At 37.9% G+C, this 6,696-nt stretch overlaps 1 pseudogene; it reads left to right on the top strand.

The window, feature by feature from the left end:
• Nucleotides 1-1,966: 1,966 nt before the first annotated feature.
• LOC107660864 (histone acetyltransferase p300-like) overlaps nt 1,967-6,696 on the top strand; it is a 30,997-nt pseudogene continuing 26,267 nt past the window's right edge.

Here is a 6,696-nt window from a genome sequence, read left to right as displayed (position 1 = left end):
GAAGAGTTTGGTCCCAAAACGCTATAAATCCATTTTGATTAATTTTAGTAAAAATGTGCTTTCTTTACCAAGAAGGTGGCCCTATACGCTGTATTAACAAAAACATAAATGGCATAAATAAAAACACTTACACTGACAAGCTACGCAATATGGCGTTTATAATCGAATGTGACTCATCTGCGATTATGAACGCGATATAGCAGTGATCTAGGTGAGCGGATATATCGCATTCTGCAGAAAAGGGAGACTGGCGTTTGTTACGGTTTGGAAAAAAAGGAGAAAACATGACAGAATAACTCGGCGGATATCGCATTTTGCGTAAAATTAAATATTGACTTTTCAATACCGACCAGATATAATACTGATTTAGGCAAAAACTCAATAAAAAAAAATAAAAAAAAGAGGCGTTTATCGCGTTTTGGAACCAAACTCTTCATATATACAGTGTTGGGAAGGTTACTTTGGAAATGTAATAGGTTACAGATTACAAGTTATCCTAATGCATTTAGCAGACGCTTTTATCCAAAGCAACTTACAGTGCATTCAGGCTATACATTTTTTACCAGTATGTATGTTCTCTGGGACTCAAACCCACAACCTTTTGCGCTGCTAACGCAATGCTCTACCACGGAGCCACAGGAACAATCTCAAGCCTCAATCGGCTTGATAATCAAGTCTCAATTATCAAGCCGATTAGATTTTCTGAGCAGTATGTCATATTGTTCAGGCCCCGCCCACAACCGATGATGTACTGACCAATATTAGCATATTTTCGCCCTCAGCCAGTTGTACAAAGCCCATCATTTTCTCCAAGCTCCAGCAGCTGTAGCGACAATGTCTTCAATGCAGGTGTTTTGTAGTTTTGTGATGTAGAAGAACAACTTAATTGTCAAAGAAGACCCCAAACTTTTGAACTGTAGTGTATATTGTTAGAAAAGATTTCTATTTGAAATAAATGCTCTTGTTTTCAACTTTTTATTCATCAAAGAATCCTTTTCATGTATATTAAAATAGAAAAACGTTATTTTACATCATAATAATATTTCACAATATTACATTTTTTTGATGAGCATAAGAAACTCCTTTAAAAAAACATTAAAAATCATTCTGATCCCAAACTTTTGACCGGTAGTGTGTATGTATATATATATGTTGTGTATGTGTAATTATTGTATGTAAGTTGTGGCTTTACTTTACTCTGGCATTACATCCCACCCACACCCCTCTGATCAGTATGTGGTACATTATATTACTATAATTATTAAGAATTTTATGTGGAAGATACACAAATACAGTACAACTTCTGTCAGGCGTGACGAAAAAGTAATGTAACTAGTAGTGTAACTAATTACTGTTGCCAGAAAGTAAAGTAACAATATTATTTTTGAAAGGAGTAACTAGTAATGAGTAATACATTACATTATTTGAGTAACTAGCCCAACACTGTATTTAATTAAATCGCAACCTTCGCGATATGACTATGGCATTAAGCCATAATGCGATATCGATTATATTTAGATATATAGTGCACCCCTAACTAAAATAATATTATTAAAAAAAACACAAAAAAACAACAACTCATTTGGGCGCCCCTATGGATGGACGGCGCCCCTAGCATTTGCCTATTTCTCCTATGCGACGGGCCCTGAACTGTTTTATGCATATTGTCTAATAAGTTAAAATACTCATTATAGTGGGATATTGTAGGTTATTTATTCCACTTTTTGATTTCAGATTTAGATTTCAATTACTTCTTGAATTTAGAAAATTTCCCAATAAAATTCCAACATAAAACAATGTGAATTTGTATTTTCATAACAGACTAAAAGTAATAATTCTGTGCTAACATTTTCAGAAATTTAAATACTAACTTATTAGTTAAAGAAAGAAAATAAATTCATATTTGGGCTCAATTTGAACTTTTGATACTATTTTGATACCATTTGATACACACCTATGTTGCGAACAGATATGGCAGACGAGCAAAATTATTTCGAACATATCATCGCTCAATTCTCTAACTCTTGACGGGACTGGATGAGTTGTAGAGCCGTTTTTATCCTTTCTTGCCGAGCCGACTCCCCCTACCTCATCCTCCGCTTGCATAATTGTATAAAGAACAAAAATCGGGCTGGGGAGAGGGGTTGATGCGCCGAAGCTGAAATCGAGAGGCAAACCCAGGAAAGAGGTAGTATTTTGTACACGGGACTTTCCCCCCCTTCGTCCCTAAAAAGGAGGGGGAAATGTCATATTTTTAAAAGCGATATTTTTCAAATCGAGGATTACGAATAGGCTTAGGCGCCTGTCTCTGAGGATATATATTTTAATTCGTTAAAAAATATGGCCGAGAACATTCTGGAGTCTGGCCCGCCTTCAGCCAAGAGGCCTAAACTGTCCTCCCCGGCGCTATCTGCCTCAGCCAGCGATGGAAACGGTAAATATTTATTTCGTTTAATTTGTACGATACTGAGATGTTTGACTCACAGGTTGCTTGTTTTCTATGTACCCATGCACGCTGAAGTCTTTAAGCGGGGAATGGGTTTTTCGTTTTAGTTTTGTTGTCAGGCTAGTTTGGGAAGCTAACGACGTATGCGCACGAGATAGCTTTAGCTTGTCATTCCAGCTAGGTTAGCATTAGCGCTTGTCCATCGATGTTGGGATTCACTCGCAGCGGCTGCACGCTGCTTTCCCTCGGCGAGGGTCTGTAGTTGGTGTCAGCTGGTGTAAATGTAAAACTAACTGGTGCAATGAAAAATATATTGGATCTACAGTGGCAATAACAATAGTGGGATTTATTATTTTTTTCTGTGAAACGCCTTTTTCGGGTTGGTTCCCACTTGCAAATTGTTTGGATCACTTCTTCAGATAATAAATATAATGAAATAAATAAAATGAATGCATTGATAATTAAACTTCTACGAAGAGCTGCTGAAAGCCTAGTCTTCACATTTCACCAGTACTCATATATTTACTAATAATCGACAGTGATTAACATAAATTAGCCTACTAAACTCTTTGGTCAATCAACTTCAAAACTTTCTGACTGCGCTTGAACGCAGTTGTTTTCACAAACTTCCCATGTGCAGCGAGCACAAACGATAGCTGCTGTTCCTTTTGTTTTACTCAACATATTTTCCTGTTCTTTTTAATGTTAATAAATGTGAATAATATTGGTTAGCTAGCTGGTCAGCTAATAACAGACTGATGCTGAAGGCCTGCACAACAACTCCCTGCCATTGTTAGCTAGATGCATATCAATTAATTCCTCATTATTTTAAAGTCCGGAGGATTTTTCACTGGTTTAGATGAATTTATTTGCTTGTTTATGGCGCTTGAATGGAAGAGGCTTAATGTTTGTGTGATTTGGAGGATACAGTGCACTTGTGTTGTGTTTGAGTGAGTTAGCTTGCTGGCTCAAATAGCCTTTTAGTGCGTCGGTCATTTTTTTCGGATCTTGATTTCCATTGTTCAGCCATAACACAACTGACGAGCCTGTCTCTTAAAAACAAACCATAAAACACATTCAATGCTTAGCTATACGAATTATTACCACGTAAGTGTCCTGTTGTTTCTTATTAAACGTTAAAGGTTCGAGTTATTATACTTGAACGTATCTTCAATAGCGAAGTACGTTTCTTTGTTGACGTCTCTAATGTTTTCAACCTTTTGTTCAAATTCGAGTTTGATCCGGTTCTGATACTAAAGGGAGTTTATTGCGTTGCATAAATGTAAACGCATCCGAGTCTAGCGTTTTTTATAAACAACATGCTCAGCATCCAATTGTTTTGTCTGTGGAGTGAATGTGTGGTCCCCATCACAGCTGCTTCACTTCATTTGTAAGACCATCACAGTTTCTGGAGCAGTTTGACCATTTCCACCTGTTTTACCAGTAGCTGATTTGTTAGATGAGAAGGAGCTATATATGTATATATCAATAAAATGTACACGTGTTAGGAAATTACATACATTAATTTTTTTAAAAACTTTTGAATAGATGCAAATGGTAGGTTGTAGTAAATGATTGCAATACTTGGAAGTTTTCTTTAGACATAGTGCATTCTTTTTTTTAAATGAGCAAGTGTCACCAGCAAATAACATTTACTTCAGAGTCTAAGTAGCGACTACCAAAAAACTTTACATCCTAATTCAACAACATGCAATCATCTGTGTTTGGCTTCCTGTCAGACCACAGCCAGCCATTTCAGATAGTCAGTCATTAATAAACACGGCTGTCAGTTATCCAGCGAAGTGGCTGTGGAAGTGTTTGGCACATTATTTTGGATTGAGTGACAGCTTTACATAGCGATGACAGGACGTGTCCATTTCATTACACTCAGTTTTAGGATGCACTTCTAAAGTACAAATGAATAAATCACAAACTGTTTTCATAATATGTTGATAGAAAGTGGTCAAGGTGGTCTCTTCAATCTCATACCAGGTCTCTTCTTCTGATGGAAGAATTTTTGGAAGCCATTTAGATTCATATGTAATATTATATGAAGGGCCACTCACACCAAGAACTATAACAATAACTATAAAGCGGCCGTCCACACCAATGACCAATGCACAGTAACTTTGTTTATAATGAGTGCACGCTGCAGTTACGTCTAGCTCTTTTTTTTATCGTTCTTCAGCTGGAAAAAAACTATTCTGAAAGCAATTCCAACAATATTTTTCTTCTGTGTCATTATCGTTACAGCTATTTTTTGGACTTCTCATAGAATTAGACTGATTATTAAAACTATAGTTTCATCATCCATGGTGTGAACATGCCTTTAGTGTATTTTTTTCATGAGTATAAAGCACTGATTAAACGGACATTGTAAACTAATTTAGGGGCCATTAACATAATGTGTTTGTGTATTCTGTGTAAAAGCAAGGTGTAGGTCAGTGGATTGGAAAAATATGTAAGGTCTAGAGATGTGTTTTTGCAATGCAATTTTAGTACAGTGTTTAGTATATCACTGAATCTATCCCAAGACCAGAATATATTGCATTTTGTTTTTCATTATTAATTTTGCTTCTAAATTCTCATTTCCTGCTGTAGATTTTGGCTCGCTTTTTGACCTGGAGCATGACCTTCCAGATGAGCTGATCAGTTCCTCCGAGCTGAGTCTAGCAAATGGAGGGGACCTCGGCCAGTTGCACGGCAATTTGGGTAGTGGGGGCGGGGCCATTGGAGGAGTTGTGTCCAGTGGCCAGGATGCAGCGGCCAAACACAAGCAGCTCTCAGAACTCCTCCGGCATGGATCCGCATCTGCAGCACAGCAGCAGGGTGCGATGGGTAGCCCAGCAGGAGCCTCAATGGGGCTATTTGGGAGTATGAAGGCTTCTCCAGGCACTCAGGGCATGGGCCCGCAAGGGCAGCAGCATCTTTCCCCGCAGCAGGTCACGGTTATGCAACAACAGCAGATGGCAGGGATGGTGGGCAACATGAACAGGAATATGCTCGGACCTCAGAAAGGCAATGGACAGCAACAGCCAGGAGGACCCACGCCTCAGCAGCAAAGCATGCTGGGAGCGCAGATGTTGAACGGATCGCCCAGAATAGGACAGCACAACCCGGGCATGGGCAGCAGCAGTAACTTGTTAGCAGAGGCTCTTCAGCAGCAGCAGACAGTAGGAGGTCAGGGTGGACTGAGGGCCCAGCAGCCTGGAGCAATGAACAAGGTACATGTCAGATTTTGTGTTAAGTTTCAGTATTGGACCAATACATTCAAGATGATAAATTAAAGCCAAATGCCGACAGCTTTTTGGGGCAATAATCCCTCCCTTCCGCGACTTGTTAGTCACATGAGATCGCAGCAATTAGCAAATAACATTAATCCAATCAATTCCAGATGGACAAAATCAAGCCTCTAGTCTGCCTACATTTTTTCCTGTTTGTGTTTTACCCTGATATACATTACAATAGAGAAGAAAGATGATCACAACTGTTTTATGCCAACTTTAATTTTAAAAGTGGCTTTCTCATTTGAAGCACATGGTGATCTGGACTGGAAAGGTGAGTGTTTTTCTCACAGAATGTAGATTAGTACTTAATAACAGTCAATTCTTTATAATCAGCTTTAAAGGGGTCATATGATGTTGCTAAAAAGAACATTATTTTGTGTGTTTTGTGTAATGAAATGTGTTTATGCGGTTTAAGGTTAAAAAAACACATTATTTTCCACATACTGTACATTATTGCTAGGGGTGCTCCGATCAGGATTTTTGAGGCCGATCACAGAAAGCAGTATCTGCCGATACCGATCTTTTTAAAGCCTTATTTTTATCATTTATAGCTATTTATAGTGATACTTCAATCAGAATTTTCAGACATTTATTCAGGGCCTGAATTTCATTTTTTAAAATGGGGGGAATTCCCCTCTTTTTCAGCATTGCAATTCTTTTTTTACACAGTACAGTAATACAATCTTTCACAGACATGTTTAAACACAATAAATACAAGCAACACATCATTAAATGCTTTTTACTTTTGCATTTAATTGTATATTTATATATTAAGTTGCTCAAGCAAGTGGCAAAACATTTAAACTGCTTTTCTTACGTTATCACAAACTTACCATTGACAGAAATAGTCAGCTCTACTGCCTTTCCTTTTGCATTGAAATCTTTACTACAAGCAATCCTGCAGTTCATAAAGAACTTTGTTTTCCTACCTCCACGAGTGCCATCTATTATTGCCTTGTTTAT

The sequence above is a fragment of the Sinocyclocheilus anshuiensis genome, unplaced genomic scaffold, assembly GCF_001515605.1.
Source record: "Sinocyclocheilus anshuiensis isolate Anshui unplaced genomic scaffold, SAMN03320099.WGS_v1.1 scaffold2562, whole genome shotgun sequence".
Classification (NCBI taxonomy): Eukaryota; Metazoa; Chordata; class Actinopteri; order Cypriniformes; family Cyprinidae; genus Sinocyclocheilus; species Sinocyclocheilus anshuiensis.
Note: the sequence above shows the minus strand (reverse complement) of the source record. Positions and strands in the feature narration are given on the sequence as shown.